At 37.5% G+C, this 23736-nt stretch overlaps 1 long non-coding RNA gene across 3 annotated transcripts; it reads left to right on the top strand.

Moving 5' to 3' along the window:
- Positions 1–2800: 2800 nt before the first annotated feature.
- Positions 2801–4946, top strand: LOC102079479 (uncharacterized). Of its 3 annotated transcripts, XR_002060032.2 has the most exons (6): positions 2801–2872; positions 3404–3469; positions 3564–3602; positions 3828–3983; positions 4444–4536; positions 4844–4946. It is a non-coding gene; the product is annotated as an uncharacterized LOC102079479 (long non-coding RNA). The 3 variants fall into 3 exon arrangements; XR_003218194.1 differs by lacking the exon at positions 2801–2872 and having other exon boundaries at positions 3194–3469; XR_003218195.1 differs by lacking the exon at positions 2801–2872 and having other exon boundaries at positions 3194–3469; positions 4850–4940.
- The last annotated feature ends 18790 nt before the right edge of the window (positions 4947–23736 follow it).

Genomic DNA, 23736 nt, shown 5'->3' with positions numbered 1-23736 from the left:
AAAACTGTTCATATTCCAAGCCAGCCTGCGAGTCCTCGCATTTGGTCAGTCCCAGCACCCATACCTGCTGCGAGGGAGAGAATGGCCAGCCGTCAACATGAGCGCCAGTACCAGCATCCAGAGCAGACTGCTAGTCCTGCTCCACCTGAGCCAGAAGTCTGTGCTAAGCAGGCACCTGCCAAGCCGCCCAAGGTGTCCCATCACCTCCGTCGTTCCCCAGTGGAGCATTGCTGGCCATGCGGTCGGCCTCCTGAACTGCTGGATATTATTTTTTTTAAATAAAAGGGCCAGGTTATTTTTTCTGGTTTTACCTCAATGCCAGGTGATGAGGATAATGAGCTATCTAGTTAAGTTCCCTTCAGTGCTGCTGGACTAAAAGCAGAGGGTTATTCTTGTCTGAATCTGTGATTTTTATGTAAACTTAAAGCACATGTCTGTGTTGTTTGTTAAGTAGCATTAGCAAAAGACATTCAAATTATTATAATTGCCCAGTTTTACAAATTGTGAAACTCACAAAGAAAGAGGACAGCTGTGGCTCATTACTGAATTGGCTATGTGCAAACATGAATGATGATAAGTATTAATAAACAAATGAGACACTGTTGGAACACAATGTTCTACATTTTTGTACTAATAGCAAAGTAAATTGTAAACTATTACAAACAGTTAGGTTCTCGAAACTGTAGAGTTACAGTAGATACATTAAATTAAAAAAAACTTTGCATTTTAAGGATTGTAGAGTACGTCACAAACATACAATCATTATTTAATGATCACATGTTTAAGAAACAGAAAAAAAATTGATGCAAAAAAAAAAGACTGTAAATTAAGGTCTCAGAGGGTCTGACCAGGGCCTCTTATACTTTTAGTTTTCAGTGTTTGCATCAAATTATAAACACTTGTATCTCCATAGTTAGCTACCATTAGTACATTAGTTATATGCGTATATTGCTCAGTCCTCTGCAGTGTTGGGTAAGTTACTTTAAATTAGTAACTTAGTTACATTACTAGTTACTTCTCTAAAAAAGTAACTCAGTTACTTCAAGTTACTCGTTACTTTCAAAGTAACTAGTTACTAGGGAAAGTAACTTTGGTTTTACTCAGAATTCTCTTGTTAATGTGTTGCTTCCGTAACTGGATACCCAGCCAGATTACCAGTCTTCTAGCTTGCTTACTTGCCACAAGTGCACTGTGCCACCTACCAATAGAAAGGAAAAAATAATGTGCACATTTCCATGAGAGAAATCCCACGCCTGGACCGTCGTTGACCGCCGCCATGATTCTAGCCTGCTTTTTACATCCAACACAAAAACTGCAGTCGTGGTGCTTTTGATTGTACTCAGAACTTGGAAATTCTGCCTTCTGAATAGGAAGATGTAGGTAACACCAGACTGCAGATGAGCTGCATACAGAGCTGGACTGGGACAAAAAAATCGTCCCGGGCATTTTGACTAGAGACCGGCCCACCATTATAGGAAAAATCATAAAGCCTTTGAATGAAAACAAACACTGTTGTGACAGTGATGTACACTGTTCTGATGGTATATATGTATCAATCTATCAATTGTTTGTTGTAAGACTCAGATAATTATTTTTTTAAAAGCGAGACATTTTAAATGAGAATAATAAAGAAAAGTATTTCCTTGTCCCCCCCTTTCCCTGTTAATGCCCTACCTGGCCCCCTGGCAACACTTTGCTAGACCCGCCCCTGCACAGTTACCAGCTGTCAGCTACGTAGAAAAGGATGCTGGTGTTATTTGTCTCTCAGAAACAGCTCATAACTTCCCTTCAACTCATCCATGTCACCTAAAAGGTAAACCTGTTTCTCCATCACCTGTTCAGCTCTGATGATTCAGTAAGGACATCTCCTGGTTTCATCTGCATGTTTCCCTCTCACCAGATAACCAAACCGATATCATGACCAGCAGCTTTACAGATGTGGCTCCAGCAAACATCAGCTGATACTAGAAATTAATATTAAATAAATCCTAACAACAGCTGATCAAGCTTAAACGTGCTGCTGTTGTTTAACGCGACATCCGCTGGTTTCCTCTTTCTGGCGCAAAGTGGGCGATAAATAAACAAGAGAGAAAAGCCGATCAGCTGATCATTGATCAGTTTCGTGATTGAAGTAGAAACGGGAGAGAATGAGAGAAGAAGAGGCAGCTGTGCAGCTTCAGCTTTGTGTCTTTTTCATTGTAGCTGAAGTCCGGGACAAACTGTGTTCCTTTTCACCTCAGTACGAAACGCGTAATATTTTCTCTGAATACGAGACGATTTTGTTTTTTAGGGGACGGTTGGCAACTCTAATAATTAACCGTATGAACAAAATAAAGTTCAACATCAGTAACATAGCACCCACACAGCTGTATACAAACTCCGTCATGCTAGCTAGCACGCAGTACGAAAATGTCAGCATACCGAAAATAAACGCCACCTAAACTTGGTTTATATCTGACTCAGATAGACTGCAGGTCATAACTTCTTACCTGAAGTTCAGTTCACCTGACACTCGGACCGGCGGCCGCTTCGGGTCTCTCCTCTTGCCTCCCTTTTCCTTCATCCACCTGCTGGCTTCCACCACTTGCTAATGTTATTGAATCTGTGGAAGCTCCGCGATATCCACCACACGAAGTAACGAGTAACGAGCCTATCTAAATCCCAGTAACGAGTAACGCGTTCCTGGTTTTGGCATAATAACTAGTTACCGTGCTCGTTACCACAATAATAACGTAGTTACTGTAACGCATTACTTAATAACGCGTTAGTCCCAACACTGCTTATAAGACATGTTATATCGTTTGCGTGCGCTTGTTCTACATTAGTTTTACTGGGTCCTGGACATGCTTAACATGCTTATTTTGTGGACTGTGTAAGAAACATTTTTATTGTTTTTGGTTTTATTAAGGGATTAGCTACAGGGGTTCATGGGGTTATTTTTTCATTTGCTTTCTTGGGATTCCTTTACTGTAATCCGAGAGTCATAAATATCGAATAGGATAGCAAGGATAGCATAAAGTGACATTTAAAATCCAAAAAGTCGAGGGCGAAAGCCACTGTGACACCATTGTTATGCTCTATCAGTAATCTGTATTATGTAAAAATGGTCTGTAAATACAGCATGTTTCCTAGGAGTGATACAGATCAGCATAGTTATAAATTACAGTTTGTTGAATCACTTTACTTTACTTACTTTTTTAAATAAAATTATTCACGACATATGAGTGGGCAGACAATGGAAGTCGACAGACCTGGTGATAATTGCTTCTATAGAAAGTTAGCACATGGCAGTGTCAATCTCTTGCTTTTCTTCTGAGTAGTATTTTATTTAGTTGTAATTCAATCAATAATTTGCTTCTTGAAATTAAGTAATGAATTTCTTGTTTTATTTTATAAATCTCAGATCCTGCCTTTACCTGCTCCCTCCTATACTGATGTGGTGTATGTGGTACTGCTGAGCTTGTATGTGGTATGTGAACTGTTATACTTTTAAAAACAAAACTGTTTTATAAGTTAATTTTTCTTTAGTGACCCATTCAATGCCCCTGTTATTTCTTCTCCAGATCTGAACCATTGTAAAGGTTGCAGTTCAAGGGCCTGAGGTATGAAATTCTTTTCAGATCAGCTGTGATCAATATTTTTTGGAACTTGATATATAACAATAAAAGCTGTAATGGCTCCATTAGCATTTTGTGTAAATGTTTGTGTTAAAATTATAGCTTTAATGAGGTCTTTCTACATTAGTTTCAGTTATAAAGTATGTATATGTGTACATATAGTATGTATATTTACAGTACAGTATGTTGTGTTTGTTGACATGTTTTCAGGTGGAAGCAGAATTTGTGAGGATTACTACTGCTCCACTTGTTCCAAGGCTTTTTGCACAACTTGACCAATACACTGACCAGCTCATAAAAGTCTTCAAGAAAAAAGGAGGTGCTGCAGTGAAGAAAATTAGACAAACTTTGGCTCCAGCCACAAAGGTGCATTATTCTGTTGGTAGCAAAATATTATGGCTAATAAGATCACTTTCAAATTTAAACAGCTAGTGTATGGTAGCTGCACAGTGTACTTACATTTATATTAAGCAAGACAAAGTTTGGTACTCAAAACTTTGGAAAATTAAAATTACCTAAACATAAGTAAAATCTGATCCCTCAATTTCGGGTTAAACCATAAGTGAATGTTTTGATGTTAAAGATCAGTTTTTGAATGCAAAAACGATGATGTATTAGTTTGTCTATACCTCCATTATGGACATATATAATGCGGTGGAAACCCTACCCAACAGGTTAACTATTCATGTCCATGTGATGATTAGTTGGTCTTGTGTACATGTCTATCTGTGCGGTAAATATGTCATTCATTTTGCGTATAATGTGAGTTTGTGTCATCCTAAAGTATATCTGTTTTCTCTTCCTGTATCTCTGCCACTCTCTACAGAAGGAAACTATTGAAAACGGGAGGGAGTGTGTCCTCAGGGCACTACCTTTTTACCTGAATGAAGACCCAAGCATCCTCTTCAAAGAATAATTGGTTGGTAATTTTAGTTTAGTTTTTTATCTGTATTAAACCAAATTTTGAATAACTAATGTTGTTGCATGTTGTAGTGTTGTTGTTGTTGTAATTTGCATGGAACCTGTTTAAATGTTTTGGGGAATCTTCTTGTATACCCAAACTATTTATATTTATTGTTGAATCTGTAGTCTAAAATAGTAGCGCACTGGGGTGCATGTTCCTAATATTGTGTTTACTTCATTAAAGGGTAGCTTTGGCTCTTTTTTTTTTCTTTTCCTTTTTTAAATTTAACTGGACGCCATTTTTCTTTGTTTTTGTGTCTAAGCTACAGCTACAGCTGTTCAGAGGGAGCTGGAACAAATTACCCTTGCTATCTTCACCATTGAAAAAGCTGATGTCAGCACTCCTCCAGCCGATGTGGGTATAACTGAGGGGTCTGAAAAATGCTTTTGCTATGATGTAATCTGTAATTTCCACAAAGTATGCTGATCAGAGTGATTTTCAATGATTGAACTGTAGTAGAGACGAGCAAACATATTGGTAGATCTGAGAAGAGAGAACTTTTGTTATGAAAATGATTTTAATCTTTTACACATGATTGCATTTGAGCTTATTAAAGAGCTGTGGCTCCTGGTCAAGTGAAGGTCAGAAACTCTTGGCAGGCGTTAAGGATCAGCCAATACACGGTGAGAAGAACAGGAGCTCTGAAAGGAATTGCAACACACCTGCTTACATGTCAGATGCCTGGAGTTATATCCTTATATCCTTATATCCTTGAGAGCTAAGAGTTAAGTTTGTATCATTTATCATTTATATCCTTTTAAGTAAGTTTAAGTTTCAGTTATGTTCAGTTTGAGTAAGTTTCCTTCATGGTTCGAGTGTGACATTTAGCCTAGAAATTACACAGAGTTCAGCTGTGTAGGTGCACAGGCCTTATGTCAGGTTAAGACGAGAGGTGTGAGGTTAGCAGAGGTGCAGACGGGGTCATGACACATACATAGCCTACACAGCAGGCACCCACATACACACACACTCACACACACACACACACACCATAACAGATCTATTTTGGTAGGTAAGAAGTGAAGATGTGTTTTTGCTGCAATTGCAAATTGTGCCGGCAGATTGTCAGATGCTTACAGGAAGTATACCTGATCTACGGGAAGATAAGGAGGCGTACGCGGGGCGACACCGGGAGGGAGATGAGACGTGATGTTCTTTAAAATATGTTAAAGTTAGCAGGAACATTTTGTGGTTTAAGTGATGTAAGCTGTACTTTGTCTATTTTTGCAAAAGAGGGGGCTTTGTTATTGTACCCATATAAAACCTTTGTCTAATCATTGTGAGTTCAGTTCGATTGCTGACTTTGCCCAGCTTCGGACTCCACGCGTGTTATCAATAAATCTTTGCTTTGACCACATCTTCCGGACCAGAGTTGTTATTTGCTTGTGAGCCCTCCGTACTCCTTTTCTCCAACTTTTGAACCTTAACATAACCATCTAGGGTGTTCTGCATGACCTGGAAAACATGGCCTCTGCATGTGCACTCTTAATGGGTGGGATATATGCACTGAATCTCAGTTAACCTCGAGACTGAAAGCTTTCTTTGAAGTACTTCAGAAGCTCTTCCTTCATCTGTATGTCAGCAGACTCTTGACCAAGGTACAGATACTCAAGAATAAACTGAACGAATAAGCCAATCCTTAATTTGGATGATGAATGTTCTGTCAGATGGACAGAAGTTTTTCAGAGGCTGAATGGGAATAAAACGGTAATTTGTTGAAAATGACAGATAAAGGGAAAATTACATTTAAGAGAAATTTTGAAAAGTTTGTAAACTACTACAATTTGAGAGATTTTACTCTTGTGGGGGGAGGGGGGGCTAGTAAGAGACAATCAAAAGTGTTGAGATTTAAAGGATTTAATTGAGAGATGATACTGCACCAGAAATGTTGAAGGGTGGTGTGTATATTAGCGTTCAAGGTATATTGTTATGAGGTGGAAATATGTTCATATTCTGTTTGTGTTACATTGTGTGCATTGTAAAGGTAATTGCAATACATACTAAGAATAAGGGTAAGTTAGGAATGCAGGATGAATGTATATTTTGCGGACTTTTAAAGACGAACAATTGTTTCCATGTTAAAATGTTTACAACCCAAGTTTTTTGCCCAAACACTGGTAAAATAAACGTTGAGGGTGGCAAGTGTTAAATGGTTACTGTTGTGCTGTTGCAAAAAAACTGAACGCTGACAAGCTGTTTTATTGTTAGACCATAATGCTGGCATGCTTTATTTAAGTTTTATTTGGGATGGTGATATAATTTTCTTTGATTGCTAATATCAGTGGACTATTTATTATTATTATTATTATTATTATTATAATTATTACAACATTACTTTTTTTTAATTGTGGCTGTTGAGGTGGACACTTCACTTTGCATTGTTAAAGGAAAACACTTCATTGGCGTTGTGTTACTGGACTGACCCTAAGCAATCATTGCAAATACCAACTTTGCTATCCATTTTAGACACTAAAAGAAAAAGCACTCCACAGACCTTATTAGCATCATACGTAACTCAAGTGTCATCTTATCAACATGTTATTTGGTCTTCAATGTTTTTTTCTTCTATTTCTGGCAGATACAGACATTTAATTTAAAGTCTTGATGTTGCATCTGTCTACATACTGTTAGTTACTAACCCTAATGACCTGTTGTGTTTTATTTTGGACTGGGTTTACACAAATGCTCACTGAATGTGTTGGCAATAAAAGAAATTTAAAAAAATAAGTTGGATGTACTTAATTCATTTGTGTGGAACCTGTTGACAAAATAGATTTATGTAAAACTAATTAGTAAAGCACAAGGTGGCTGAAAATATAATATTTGAATTAATCTAACTTAAATTTAACATTTTACTGCCACAAATAAGAAATGTGTTGAAGTAACTAATCTAAACTATCTAACCTGTAAATATATCATTTATGTTCATACAACATAATTTGATTTAGGTAGTCTTAAATATCTCTTGTTAATCTTAAGTAGTTTTTTAAAATTAGATGAACTAAAGAATTTCGTGGAACCTGTTGACAAAATAAATTTAATTAAAGTCAACGTTTCATTTTTTTGAGTGTGCTGGAACTGATGAACAAATTTAGTCGCTTCATTGACAAATCCAGGGTTTGGTTTAATGGGGCGGAAGATCACAATAAAGCAAGAATGAAGGACAATGAAAAGAAACTGGAAGAACTAAAGAACATCATCAAATTTCTAGAGGAGAAACGAGATGAACTCTAACGGTTTCTATTTAATATCTTCAAAATAAATACATGTTGTTTAGATATACGATGTTTTCATGAAAGAGGTGGACATCATTTATTGCCTGAACTGTGATTCATTTTCATTCATTTATACACTTTAAATAAAATCTGAAATATGATGGATGTATTACCTGTGGAAAAATTGATTCTAGGCCAACTCCTTTTTACTTCATTTTAACAATTTATATTGATAGCACTGTGTTTTTTGTTAACTAATTCTTATTTACAATTATATATAAGTGACACAATATATAATAATACTTCATTCCTGATTCTCTTCAACTTAACATGTAAAACCTGCAGCATTACTTTGATTTGGTCCAAGCTGTGCTTAATGACCAAAACTGGCACTGAATTCAGGTCAGACTTATTAAAGTTTACATTATTCTCCTGTCACTGTTATCGCCATTCAACTGTCACATTTCCGCTTTTCTCAAATCTAGTCAGAAGGTTTCTGATTATAAATAACTTGGCATTTGGATAAATGACAAATTTCATATATTGACATATCAAGGCAACAAAACAAAACATAAAATTACAAGAGAAAGTTCAAAAGAATGTGAACCAACTTATTATGAATTCAATTCTAGTTAAATTATTACACTACATATACTAAATTTGAAAAAAAAAAGCTGTGAAGATTTTGTTAAAATATGAAGTGGCTTTAAAGCAGTTATCATAACAGTTTATTAGACACAAGTATAATTCACTGATTGTTGTATTGTGTAAAATCTCACCACTAGATGTCATCAGATTGCAGACTGTACTCTCCAATCAGTCAGCTGAATTCTCTTTTCTTAACCCCTGCATAATCCTAGCTATAATAACCACATAAGACAAACTTTTGGTTTTTGTTTGGTTTTTTTTTTCAAAATCCATGTGTCAGTATGACATCCAGCTCATTTCCTATTGCTACAAGTAATTAGATTAGCCTAGAATTACCTTGAGTTGTCCCCATGGCTCACAAATGCTTATGAGTTCTGGCCCTAACTGAGATTTTATATGAAGCCCCAAAACACTTCCAGCACAGCCACCACACTGCTAGGCGAAGAAAGAAAGCAACTTGTATAAAAGGTGTTAAGGTTCAAATATTGAGAGAGGAATCCATAAATAACCACAGATCCAGGCGTGTGCAATTTAGACGGCATTTTAATGAACACATGTGTGAGTTCAACAACCCAATCAGTATTGAACTGTCTTTACCATATTCAGACAATGGTTTTATAGGGTTAAGATAGTACAGCCCCCTTTTCTGTTGCTAGGCAGATTTAAACAAAGCATACGTCACTCCAAAACCACAATGACTCTTAACATAGTCTAAAACAGAACATCTTCTTCGGGTCGACGCCAAGCGCTTCCTGTCTCCATCCTGCCCAGGCTTATCTGCTTATCTCCTGGAACATCAGGTGCACTTCCTGTAACAGACTACCACGTACGCCTCGACTTTGCAGTTATAAACTCTTACCTACATGAGTCTATCAAATATGTGTGTGCGTACACGTGCGAGGGCGCGTGCATGCTGTGTACTGCGTACGTGTCGTGACCTCTCGTACTATATGTGTCTGTATGTGTGTCTCGCCCTTAAATGCTCTCTTTGCTTTCAGTTTCACTTCTGCAAAAGCCTGCAACTTCAAAGACATATAACTTCCTGTCTCTGCCCTCTACACAGAAACACTGAGATCATAGAAGCATTAAAAACATTTAAATTATAGATTCAACTCAACCGTTTAAAGTGGTTCTTCTTGGACCTGTAATAAAGACTATAACCATATATTTGAACATCTGAATGCATCTAAATGCAACATCACTATTAATACTGAAATGTTAATGATGATTATAAAAATAGCAGCAAATAATAGCAGTAAAATATTTCTATTCTCAATAAAGGTATATCAGTAAAGAAAATGAAAAATAACATTGAAAAGAACAAATAAATAGCAATGAAAAATCAATATGAATAAAAAATGAGTAGCAAGTATAGCTTGTTCTAATGAAAAAGACATTAGCAAAAATTAATGATAAATTTATTACTTTCTAGTTGCTGTTTGTCAGGTGAAAAGATTTGCCGTATATACAAGAAAACACTATGAGGTTATTTGGTTATTATTTTTGTCTACAATTTGTAACAGTTGCTGTTGTAATGCAGTGTATCGCCGCATGATGGCGCCTCCTGTCTCATGACTGGTGTGTCACCCCCTTTTTTAAGAGAAGATAAGATAAGATAAGATAAGACTTTATTGATCCCACGATGGGGAAATTTTTGCGTGACCTCAGCGCAGGTACAGATATCACAAGGAAATACAAAAATACAAATAAGTACAATCAATGAAAAAGAAGTAAGACAATACACTATATACAATGGTAGCATACACAGTATGTGATTAAGGATATGGTTGGAAATATGCAAGACATAAACTATATAGCTTGACATAACTATTGTACCACTACTATTCCTATGTATAGACATGTACACACACACATGTACACACTAAATATACATATGTATACATATACATACATATATACCTGCACATGTCCATACACATGGAAGGTCCATTATGCATGAAGTGGTGACCGTGGATGTTCACAGTGTCCAGTGACTTATGACATCGTGATTGAGGAGTTATAGAGTCTAACTGCTGTTGGGATGAATGATCTGCGAAAGCGCTCCTTGTCAGCTTTACTAACATCCTCCTCTCGCCAATCACCTCCACAGACTCCAGGGGACATCCCAAATGGAGCTAGACCTCCGCACCAGTTTGTCAATCCTGCTCCTGTCCCTGTCCGTGCATCCACTCCCCCAGCAGGCCACTGCATAGAAAAGGGCAGATGCTACCACAGTGTCATAGAATGTCCTTATTAACAGAGTCCTGCAGACTCCATAGGACCTCAGTCTCCTCAGCAGGTGGAGTCGACTCTGGCCCTTCTTATACAGGATGTCTGTATTTGTAGTCCAGTCCAGTTTATTGTTGAGGTGAACACCCAGGTAATTATAAGAGTCCACTATCTCAATGTCTTTCCCTTGGATGTTCACCGGTGTTGTAGGGGGTGACTTCCTCCTGAAGTCTATGATCATCTCCTTTGTCTTGCTGGCGTTGATTTGGAGTACATTGGTCTCACACCAGCCTACAAAGTCACTGATGACCCCTCGGTATTCCTGATCATTCCCGTCTGATACGCATCCAATGATGGCTGTATCATCTGAGAACTTCTGTAGATGGCAATCGTCACTTCAGACTTCGTATTACAGAAGTCTGAAGTGTAAAGGCTGAACAGGAAAGGTGAGAGAACTGTGCCCTGTGGTGCCCCCGTGCTGCAGATTACCACCTCGGACACACAGTCATCGAGCCTCACATACTGTGGTCTGTTGGTAAGGTAGTCGATGGTCCATGCAGTCAGCTGTTTGCCTACACCAGCTCCCTCCAGCTCCCTTCTCAGTACTGCAGGTTGGATGGTGTTGAAAGCACTGGAGAAGTAAAAAAACATGATCCTCACAGTGCTCCCCGCCTGCTCTAGGTGAGAGAGGGATCGGTGTAACAGGTAGATGACAGCGTCATCCACCCCGACTACAGAACGGTAGGCGAACTGCAGGGGGTCCATCACTAAGCCCACCAGTGGCTGAAGATGGTGCAGGATGAGCCTTTCCATGGTCTTCATCAGATGAGAAGTCAAGGCAACAGGCCTGAAGTGGTTGGGCTCCCTGTGGTGTGCGATTTTTGGCACCGGAACCACACAGGAAGTCTTCCACAGTTCAGGAACCCTCTCCAGGCTCAGGCTCAGGTTGAAGATGTACAGGGCCACCTGACAGAGCTGGTCTGCACAGTCCCTGAGCTGTCTGGAGCAGATTCCATCTGGACCTGCTGTCTTCCTTGCCTTCGTCCTCTTGAGCTGATTTTTTGCTCTTCTTCGTACCATCTCTCTGTAATGGATTCTTCCGTGTGTACACGGACTACTGTGCTCAAAAGTAATGTGTAGTAGAGGTAGCACTTTTATTTTTGATATTTTAAATAAATGAGTACTTTTGGAAAGTTAGAAGCTTTTGCTCATTTGCCATCCACCTGCACACCTCCGCAGCTGGCTTCATCTCCACCGCACGTTACAAATCCACTTGGGTTGGCGAACGAACTGTCATAAAATAAGTATGTTCTCAGAAGAAATGCTTCAGAGTCATCATCTCATCTATTATGTTGAGCCAGCAGGTCAGGTACTGTGGCTATTTACTGTTACATATATTCAAACACGACTTTGATATAAGAAGTTGACCATTTGAAATAAGAATCGTCAAATTCACTCTGGTAGAGTCAATAAATAATACTTACCTTTATCCTGTTTTATTTTTTCCATCTCCAATTTTCTTTTTATTTCTTTTTCTTTTGAGCACCTAGATATTCTTTTAGGAGCCATTTATTCAGTGTTAGGATAATCAAAAGTCCATACTGAGATGTAGCGTTATGATGCAGTTGTTCCAATTTTGCCCAGCCACTACTGGGGCTAACTTCTGGTTAGCGATGCTAGGGCTAACCTAAACAACCACAAAGGCACTTTATGCCAGGGGCCAGCCCTGTGTTGTCGTTCTCTAGCCACATGCATAAAATATGATTAGATGGATGTCCATGTCAGCCAGCATATTTAAGATGCCAGGGCACATTAGCGGCTTCCACAACCCGATGTCTGCTCCTCTGTACTTTTAATTGATTAATTTTAAGTTTATAAGGATCCACCAGTTTGTTTGTTTTTTGAAAACTTAATTAGACACTTTGTTTTCATAACTTACGAAAAAACTGACTGTACCTTTAAAATGCCAAAATCTATGGAGGTTTCTGTGTAGGCGTCTGTGGCCCTTACGCAGCTACACTTTGTCTGTTTGATCATTTAAACTCTGTTCAAACGGAAAAAAACCATCATGTGGCTAACTATGATAGTGTCAATATTTGTTGTTACAATGTCACAGTTCAAGTATGTGAACATAAAGGATACACCTGCTTTTTCTCTTTTACTTTTAGAACTTATTGTAGTATTTTGTTTGTGTTTCACTGGCTCACTGTACTCATATTGAATTAATAAAATTACAAGAACAAATAATTATGCACAAAAAAAGTAAATACAAATATAGCTGGATACACCCACAGACCTTCCCACCCATAAGTGAGCCGTGCCATAGAGGAGGTAACACCAGGTCTTATATAACGTACGTGTGGTGTATCATCCAATTATTTTGTCATTCATCGCTTCTCCTTCCAATACCAGGTATGATCTGTAACGCTGTATTAAGAGAAGATTTTGTTGTCAAATTGTAATCTAATATCGTGACTCATAGTAAGAAAAAGTTTACTTTGTAAGTTTGCTCTTTGTTGTTGTTTCAGAACAGTGATGGCAGCAGCAGGTTTGCCTAGAAGCAAAGAAGTGAGTGGGATCACAGTCACCAAAGGCTTATTCATCATTTTCACTCTGCTGTATCCAGCTAACCTTTCAAATTCACTGATAGATGAGGATCAACTGATAAAATTATTGATTAGTTTTGTTTTTTTAAAATTACATTGTTTTTGTATTGGGTCAAGGAAAATGACTGTTTTTGTTTCGCTTTTGGCGTAATCACATGCTTCACATGTTTGTTGACATTCCCTTTGAATATACAGGAGGAACTGAGAGAAAATGTTGAGAAACTACAGGAAGAAGTACTGAGAAAGAAGGTGAGTGTCAATGTTCATGTTATGGATGAGAGTCTGTCACTGCTAATATAAATCTTTCTAATGTTATGAAATTAGCAAAGCCAAAAAAACAAATAACTATAAATAAAATCCATTAATGTATCTTTTTATATCTTTGATATATAAATAATATAAAAAGGATATATGTATTGATTTTGCTTTGGGTTTTTTTTGTCAGGCTGAAAACAAGCTAGATAGAATTTATACTCCACTAATCTATGATGATGCTACGCGCTTAATAGACCATCTATTTAAAATGAGAAATACAGTGGAAGAGTTTAAACTGCTCACGCCATTGAGGCATTTCATGGATGACCTAAAGAAGCTCATGGATGCTACCAAGAAGTACAAAGGCAAACACCTTGAGTTAAAAGCTGCAGAACTCAAGGACAATGAAGAGAAACTAAGTGGAATTATGAAGTGGTTAATATTACTAGAGGGGCATAAAGATGAACTGTAACATATTAGTCATTGTCTGTCTCTTTCGCTGATTCCACTGTATTCATAAAGCTTCTCTTCCATAATGTGCAGATTCAGTGTGAAGTTTTTCACTCTCATTATTATAACATTGTTATAATTTGTTGTATTAAGTAGTATCAGTAAAGCTGACAGTTAATAATAATGTATTGGAAAAATAAACCCTGTCTGCAAATAAAGCTCATGTTTGATAATCAACAATTTGTCCAATGCTTACTCACTGATAAAATATATCATATATCATAAGTGTAGCACACCAGTCAATTAGTCACATGATGAAGGCTAACCAATTTATACACTCATATCATTAATTTAATATATACTCATTCCTCACCACTCTGAAACATAAGGCTCAGGCTTTTGAAATATGTCTGTTTATGCCTCACTGCCAGGTGATAAGGCTACTGGATTATCACATAAAGGTATCGTCTGCTGCTGGATTAAAGCAATATTCACTCACATTCACAATATTTGTGCCTCAGTCTGAATCACAAAATTGGTCATGTGTAAACCTTAATCTACATGATGATAAGAAAAAAAAACATTCTGCTCTTCAGGTACTGATAGGTATAAAACTACTATATATATTTCTATCCTAGGTCTACTAAAACCAGCATTAAGTGTAACGTTCTCTAAATTGTCAAATTACAAAAAATACATTATTAGGTCTGAAAAAGTCTGACTTGCTCTTATTATATATACTCTTAACTTCATCTCTTTTTTTAAAGGCACCTATATACATAGATAGTTAATAGGTTTATTATTACTGTTAGAGAAAGTTTGAAATAACCATATTACAAATTACTGACTGAAAACTGTACTTATTGGAAACCCAGACTGTGTATTGGTGGTATTGTAACACAATGATGCAATTAGTTTAATACGTCATGAAGATTTCTGTGAAAGTGAAACAACAGAAAGTGCTCAATGTAAACACATATCAGATGTGCGCCATCAGGGAGGTGGCTGCAGGTCTGCATTAAAGCACTGTGTAAAGTCCCATCTCTTCATTTCATTTATCAGCTTGTATTTGCATCACAGGTAAGCTGAAAACTAACATTTACAACATCATAGTTTATTCTAGAACTTTTCACTAATCAGACGGTTGCAGATTCGACTGAGTATTTCTATTACCATTGTTTGTGTATTGCTATCATTGTACATTTTTCAATTAGAATATATATTCCCTCGAATTTTCTAATGTTGTTTCTTTTTTGTAAATATTCTATTTGTTTTCTTACAGTGTAAAAAATTCATGTTATTTACTCCTAACAGTGATGGCAGCAGCAGTTTTGGACAGAAGCAGAGGGGTGGCTGTTTTCAGCATCAACAAAGGCCTGTTCCTCATGTCCACCCTGCTGTGTCTGATTTGCCTTTCAACTTCACTGATAAACAAGAACCAACTGGTAAACTGATGCTTGCTTTAAGTCCAATCTTTTTTTTTTACCTAATGCATGTCAGTGAGTCACCACAATCACATCTGTTGCTGAAACTATATGAAAGTTTCTGTCAGCCATTATAAACTGTAACCACATGTCAATGCTCCCTGTTAAGTTCCAGGAAGTGCTCAAGGAAAGTTACAAGGAAGCACAACAGGAAATGGATGAACTGATGGTCAGTAAAAGTTTCTCACTGCATATAAAATATACTGAGTTTGTCCCTTGTGTGCATTAAGAATAACATCATGCATGACTTTGAAGCATGACTTTGTTGTGTATTTATTGATCTTGTGCCATGAAGATTTTCTTTTTCCTATTAGGAGTGCAAGTCAGACATGCTGAAAGCTTCAGAGCTGGTAGATGAATATCTGGCTCTCATGGACCCAATGATAGCAGTGATCAAGAAAATCGACACACTGGTTGGTGAAACAGATCCTGACACAGATATGGAGGACCTTAAGGTTTCCATAGAAGAAACCAAAGCTGAACTAGACAGCACAAATGAAGAGCTTGATGAGGAAATTGCATCCATGGAAAAGAAACTGAGAACAATAAAGACATTGATTGAAAACGTTGGGGAGCAGCACACTGAACTGTAAATACATAAGTATTTATTTACAAGTGCTGCATCCCTTTAATTTGCACTAAAATAGTCTCTGAAAATACTTGTTTTACCTGTTTGAAAACAATGTCAATGCAAAATAATACAGAATAAAAACATTTACATTCTCTTCATGCTCTGGTAGTTATGTCAACAACAGACAAAACTAATGACACACATTTTGACTTGGCATAATTTCAGGTGTCCTGGTAAGTAATGAAAGTGAACATCTGCTAAATAGCACCTGGAACGCTGAAGGACCTGACAAGGCTCAGAGTGCTCATTTTCAGCTTTTTATATTATTTTATTCACAATGTCTGTGTTGTCAGTTTCACAGATCTTGCTGACACTTTGCAGTGCTCGCTGCTCTCTGCTGCAATCTGATTTGATTATTCAAAACCTTGTATGTGAGGAGCATATGATCACACAGTTTTACACCTTGGTGCAGACATGGATACTCTATTATTCTTTCTTTATGATTTCTTATGTTCAAGTTGTTTTTTTGCCTGTTTGAGAGCAGGCACAGACTCTAAGGGGATGGGGGTTTGGGGGGATAACAGGAGAAGAGAAGCTGCAGAGAGTAAGACTGTATATTCGGCTTTTTAATTTGGGGTTTATTACAACCACAAGCCTTTGGTACATAGCCTGTTAACAGAGATGCATTTAAAATTGTAGAAGTGATTAATGTTAAGTCATCTTTGAACATATTTGTAGGAAGGTTAAGGTGAAGATAAGCTTTTTTCTCCCCAAGGGTAACTTGGCAACTACAGCCAAGCGCAAACAAGCACACAATGCCTAACATCAAACAGACACAAGAAAAACAACAACAACAACAACAACAACAACACATCTATACAGTCTCTCATTTACATCATTCAGTAGCGAAGGAATTCTTAAAGCCTTTAGTCCCACATTATTCCAATTTGTATCTCCAGCCAGGTGGAAGCAGCTCAAACTGAGAGGACAAGCTCATTGAGCTGACTGAGACTTGTTTAAAACCTTCAGATTATGAAGTGCTGAATCTTCATTTAAAGTGGTGCCTGTCACATTGCACCACACCTGCATAATAATTTGAAATTCTTTTTTTTCTTTTTGATTTTAAGAAAACTATATCAGCTGACAAAAAGTTACTGAATATAAAAAACCTTGGCATTTGGATAAATGACAATATGGCTTCATGCCAAGGAAGTGCATAGCAAATACAATGTTTGCTTTTGGAGTGTTGATGGAGAAGTATAGAGAATGCCAGAAAGACTTGAACTCTGTCTTTGGTGATTATGGAGAAAGCATATGATAGGGAGGAACTGTAATATTGCACAAGGAAGTCAGAAATGGCAGAGAAGAATGTGAGAGTGATGCCGGGCATGTATGAGGACACTGACAGTGGTCAGGTGAGCAGTTTGCCTGTTTGCATTCATTCAAAAAACTATTTATAACACTCACGTCATTAAAAGACAGGACACTTTTTATATATAGTTACATTTATATCATCTATTTTTATAGTCATTGATAATTATACTTTCATTTTATTTTGGTTTAAACTTTTTTTTCATTCTTTTTCATCACAACTACTGAAATTTACGGCCTTGTCAGACATACATATTTTATTAGTATTAGTCCTGACACTCACTTTTGATAAGCATGCCTTTTCCCACAGTTCAAACAACTTCTGAAAGCAGCTTAAAAGTAGATTATTTAGTGTTTTGTACATTTTCATTGCAGTGCTGAGATCAACTAAATGGTAACATTTTAAGGCAGATAGTTTAATGAATAGTGCAACCCTATCCATTTAAAATTCTTACCCCTTTTTTGTAGCACATAAATTGGATTAGTGTGTGTTTTGTATGTGCCCCCATACTTTACCTCCACACAGTCTACATAATACTGTATGGTCACTAACTATTGTCAAAGAACATACAAACACACAGTTGTATTTGTTGGCAGCAGTGGTTAACCCACAGCAAGAGGGTTTTGGGTTCTAACTTGGGCAGGATTCTTCTGTGTGGAGTCTCCACATGACCTTGGGGATTTGCTTCAGTGTCTCTCTAAAAACATGTTAGATTAATACTTCCTGATCATATCATGCATTCCACTATCTGATTCAAAAAAGCTTAATTACCACACATTTTCTTTTAAATTTGATTTTGGTTTTAGACAGAGGTGGTAATGTACATATTGTATCACTTTATACACACAGTATCTGATCTAATCTAGCCAGTATTAGTATCACTATGAGAGATGCATAAAGCCTTGGCTTATGATCAAAACTTGACAGACCGGCTATTCACCAAGGCAATACTGTGACTGTTCAAATATGTCAGCCCAAAAGAGTAAAGCACTGCATGTTGTTCTAAATGTGTCTATCAATTTCTCTTTCGTTTTTGACATTTACTGTAGTATTTGTACTTACAGCAAAGGAAGAGTTGTTTGTTTCCTATAAAAACAAGTGTAGAAGAAAAAGACAATTTAATACAGTTAATCGCTGTTGTGTAATTATCCACTTGTAATTTCCTTTTATGTTGGAGTCTTTTTCTGCTCGGTGTGCTACATAATGTAGGCATGAAATTGTTTTGTTAGTACATAGTGATAAACAGCAGCCTTGGGGAAAAATCCTAAAGTTAAGGAATAAACACAAAAACAAGTATTCCTTAAATCATATATTTCTGTCCTCATTGCCAGACACTAACCATCACTCTTTGGTTGTGTGATTCAGTGGCAGATGTTCAATAAATAAGATAGAAAGACACCATTAGAGTCTCTCAGTCCTTATTTGTTGTAGATTTCCACAACATTTGGCTTTGTTGGCAGGATCACTCATGTGACTGCTTCTGGGTTAGGTGTCAGACAGTGATCTGATATGAAGTCCGGTGCTGGCGGTCAGCTTGAAGTCACTGCATATCCAGTGTTGCGGCCTCAACTGACAGGACCCAAGCCAATAGTTTCCATGTCCCCTGAGAGTGCTGTGCTGACAGAGCCTGAACTTGGGGATTCTCTTCCCTTGTGAATAGAACGAAACAAACGAAATGAAATGAAACAAGCTTTATTGGTCACATACACAATCATACAGAGTACAACATAATGTGAAATGTGTCTTGCCCGAGCTGTGCAAAGGCTGCAGACGTAGCCGCACCATTCCAGGGCTTGGTGTTTTTTTGGCATGGGGGGCCTAGCCAGGACCCTTACTGGATACTGGGAGGAAATCGAACTTGTGACTTCCATTCCAAAGGTGTGTGGTCTTACCACTACACTATCCAGCAGAGTAGATTCTGAGGGTTCAACACTGTTTGTGAAATCCAAGCCAAGACTACTGTCACCTATCGATTTCCACACCCCTCTGTCATTGTTTATCACCTGCCAAATCATCTCGGGTCTACTTTGTCACCAGACTCCAATGTGTCTCTGTTGGTACTCCCTGAGGGACTTCACCTTCACTGCTACTGGTGTCCTGAAGGGCTCTGTATTCTCAATATTCCCAGCGACTGTCAGCCAAGCCCCCTGAGGTGTTCTGTTACCTTTGCCTACATCATCCTGCTGCCCAGCCTCTGCAGGGTCTCGACCATTTGCTTCAGCAGGTTTATGCTCTCGCGGGCAACTCTCTGCTCTCAAAGTTGAATCCTTCTGAATCAACTGACTTTTGACTTTTGGAGTGTTTCTCACTTTGATGGACAGTTCAGGATACTGTGTTAAACCTAGCTGAACTGTGGCAACAACATATGTGTCATTTACACTGTATTTGTTTACATTTTGGAAAATTAAATATGAGGAATTACCTATCAACATTTACTGTTTATTGCATAGTAGCAGAACTACTGAGTTTAAATCTAAACACATTTTAAAACCAAAGGAGTCTAAGGTAAGTTCTGAAAATAAAAGTGAAAGGGCAGCTCATAACCAGAGTACATAAAGCATTTGCAACGTGTCATCTCATCGTTTTCATTCGTCACCTGTACAGTGCAGCAGGTCTTCCTCCATTCACCTGGCAGGTAAGCTCAGCATTGTACCTTTGGATGTTTTTTTTACTGAATACAATCAAGGATTACATTACAATTATTCACTTGCTTCAAAAATGGGGTGCAAATATGAGAGTCAGTTGCAATCTTCCTTTGGTGACTGCGATGAAACAGGGATGAGGGGGAGTTAGTCTGCTATGAGTTTTCAGCTAAACAAGGTTAAGTTAGCACATAACGCAGATTTAATTGCGATATTTGTCAAATCCGTTACTCAGTGAGACACGTCGTAGTGTACATGAACCAGAGGTAGACTCACTCGTGGTGGAACAGACTGGGCCAGATCTAACCAGCGCAAATTTAGAAATGCCACAGCCCTTAGTGATATTGTTTTAATTCTCACAGTGATGGCAGAAGCAGCTACCAGAACAAGAGGGCGAGTCTGTGTCATCACGTGCTTGTTTCTCTACGTGTTACTGGTGATCTACTCGATGCTGTGTCTCGTTTACATCGCAAGCTGGGCCAAAAACAAACTGGTAAATTTAATGATTATTTGCACATAAACACTGCAAATAATCCTCAACTGCTGAACTGTTTCTGTACGTAAAAGGGGTTTTCATAGAAGCTTAAGCAGCTGTTATTTTATTTATTCCAATATAAATGCTGAGTGCAAAAGAAGAAACAGACACAAAGTGGGTCCAAGTTGCTCACAAGCTAACTTTGAAAGTTTGTCATGTGTAGGCAGTTAGAAAAAATATATATATATAAAGTATCAATAACTACATTTCAGATTAAAATATCTATCTGTGATACATTGACAGTCATGCAAAAATTATGACTACAGTCTTTTCAACACAATATACTGTAATAAATTTAAATGTTTCAAAAAATGTTATTTTATTGTTTTTCATTAGGCAGAAGAAAACTATAAAAATGCAGCCATCACAAAGCTATTTGAATTCACAAATTCACTACCTAACAAGAACCAGCTGGTAAATTAATATTTTCTTTCATCATTATTTGTTGTTTCCTTTAATGTTATTGTGTTGTTGAGCAGCTGGCATTCTCACTATGCTCTGCTTCTTTCTGCTAAACCTCAGGAAATATTCAGGGAAATCCTCCAGACAGCAGTAGAAGAAGAAGAGAGACTGAAGGTAAGTCTCCATGTTACTCACATGTTGGCTGAGAAAATCTGCAATTTGTGTAGATTCTAAATTATAAACTAAAACCAGCACTTCATTTGACATCAGCATACCTTTAATGTGTTACACCACACACTGACAGAATTGTAACTCTTGAAAACAGCAGCATCTAAAGGAGTATGTAACATGTTTTAATTTGTGCTAAATGTTTTTTTTCTCCATCAGGCAGAAGACTACTTCTACATGGTAACTCTCTCAAGAGTTTTTGATGAAAAAGTTGATCTCATTACTCCTAAACTGGAACTACTGGAAACATTATCAGCTGATTTTCTAGAACTGCGGGAAATAATTGCAATTGGGACACGATTATTAAAGAATCTCAGAGCTCACTTAGACATGAAACTGGCTCTGCTGGAAGAATAGAGGGTGCAGAGAAATGAATGATGAGCTTCATAAAACCGTCAAACAACAATCTGATTTTTTTTGTTTCCATCTCTATCCCTGTACATCTGTGTTGTGCATATTCCGTTTTTGTGAAATTACATTTCATGAAATGCAATTTTCTTAATTTTTTGTTTTTCTTTTTGTTTCCAAGTAAAATCGAACATATTCCTTCAAATTATACATATTTAAATTCTTTCAGTTAATGTTTGGCACATTTTTTACTTTATGACATCTTTGACCAATGATTCTTCTACTGTAAATCAAGTGTGTGCTTAAAATATTACACATCATTTTACATCCTAAATACTATTAAAAGTCTTGAGTAATGCTTAATAATCCAGGTTAGGACATCTCTGCTTTGGAATCTGGATTATACTATGTACAGATTTAATTTCCCCAAGCACGAAAGCTTAAAAACAAGCAAACAACAACAAGAAAAAATCAAAAAACAAAACAAAAGGCAAACAAACAGCCATCCCTCAAGACTTTCTCCATTTAAAGCAATGCATTATCAGGGATTGTAACATCTAGTCCTTTTACTGAATCACCCTGCACAGCGCCACTCTCTTAGAAATTATACATGTGTACAACAAAATGTTTTTTAAAAACTTTTATTTTACATTCAAATTCAGACCCAGAATGTAAAGCAAGAATAGGCAAAGTTTTATTTTAAATAAAATGCCACACTGATAAACTTTCCAATGCTTGAAAGTTTGGATGGACATATTTGCATACCTGAGAGCTGAGTCTGTTTCCAGAGTCCAGTTTGTGATTAAATCTAAGTGATAATTACTGCAGATGTAACACTCACTCTAGTTCCAATTATGAAAAAAATATTCAGTATTAAAAAATGGATGTGAATATTAGTCAGTTAAATATTAAATATCTGTGTTATGTTAAAGGCGACCACAATACCAGGAAGTTGATGTTTGCTGTTACTGTCAACATCATATTTAAAAATATATATTGAGACAATTGAGAAAGTGCCTGATAAAGTACGACACCTGCTGGTCACTTTTTGTAGCTACTCTTGTGCTTGCTTTGATTTCTTTCTAAGCGCAGACTTTACCGTCTGAAGTAAATCAAAGGGAAAACTTACCAGTCCAATCATTTTGAAAATAGATTGTGCTCTCTCAGCATCACACGGACTCTAAACAGTGCATTACTTTATAATCCATGTAGTAGTAGAACTTTTACAAATTTGATATTAAAACACTATGAGTATTTTATCTGATTTCATTTAGCTGATGAAGTACACTTACTTAATTCAGTTTGGGTTTGTTTGGGTTTGTATGATAATCATGGTTGGCTGCCTGACCCAAAAATGCCAAGGCCAACTTTTTGTCTCAGAAAAACAGTAATTCAACGAGGTAATCAGTACATGTACAGGCTTGCTCAGTTAGCATCTATATAGATGCTTTCCATGTGTAACTGTCACACCATGGCAGTGATGGCAGATTTTGGTCTGATGAAACATTGTTGATCGTCAGAACATAGAGGACATACAGTGCATTCATGGTGCTTCACTTTCACTTCCACATTTTGTCATGTTAAAGTCTTATTCCAAAATGGATTCTATATGTTATACCTAATAATGATAAAGTGAGAAAAAGTTTGCCTAAGATTCTTGCAAAGCTTTTTTTAAAACTACAATATGCTATAAAATGTACACAAGTATTCTTAACCTTTTCCATTACATTCAATACTGAGCTCGTGTGCATGCTGTTTCCACTAGTCCTCTGTCAGACATTTCTACAACTTGATTGAAGTCTACGTCTGTGTTACATCCTGTGAGGCTGTGGGAGTGTGTGGGTTGGGTGTTTGCCTGCTCTCTCCACCTCCTCCTCTCTTGCCACTCCTACCCCCCTCTGTCTCTCTCACTCTTCTCTCTCCCCAGGACACAGCTGCTTTTGATTAGCCTCGTTTGCCACCTGGGCCCAGTCAGCAATCACCTCTGAGGCTATATAAGCCGGGGATGAACTGTGAGTGAGGGGGTATTTTCCCCTGTGGTGCTACATGGTTTTCCCTAGGTTTTGGACAGGCTCCTTTGAGTAGTGAGTAGATAGGCTTGTGGGCCCCGGAAGTGTCTCCCCGTGGTGAGGAGTTAAGTAGGAAGTGCCTCCCTTATTTGTTTGGTAGT

The sequence above is a fragment of the Oreochromis niloticus genome, unplaced genomic scaffold, assembly GCF_001858045.2.
Source record: "Oreochromis niloticus isolate F11D_XX unplaced genomic scaffold, O_niloticus_UMD_NMBU tig00007204_pilon, whole genome shotgun sequence".
Lineage (NCBI taxonomy): Eukaryota > Metazoa > Chordata > Actinopteri > Cichliformes > Cichlidae > Oreochromis > Oreochromis niloticus.
This window is presented reverse-complemented; position numbering and strand designations above follow the sequence as displayed.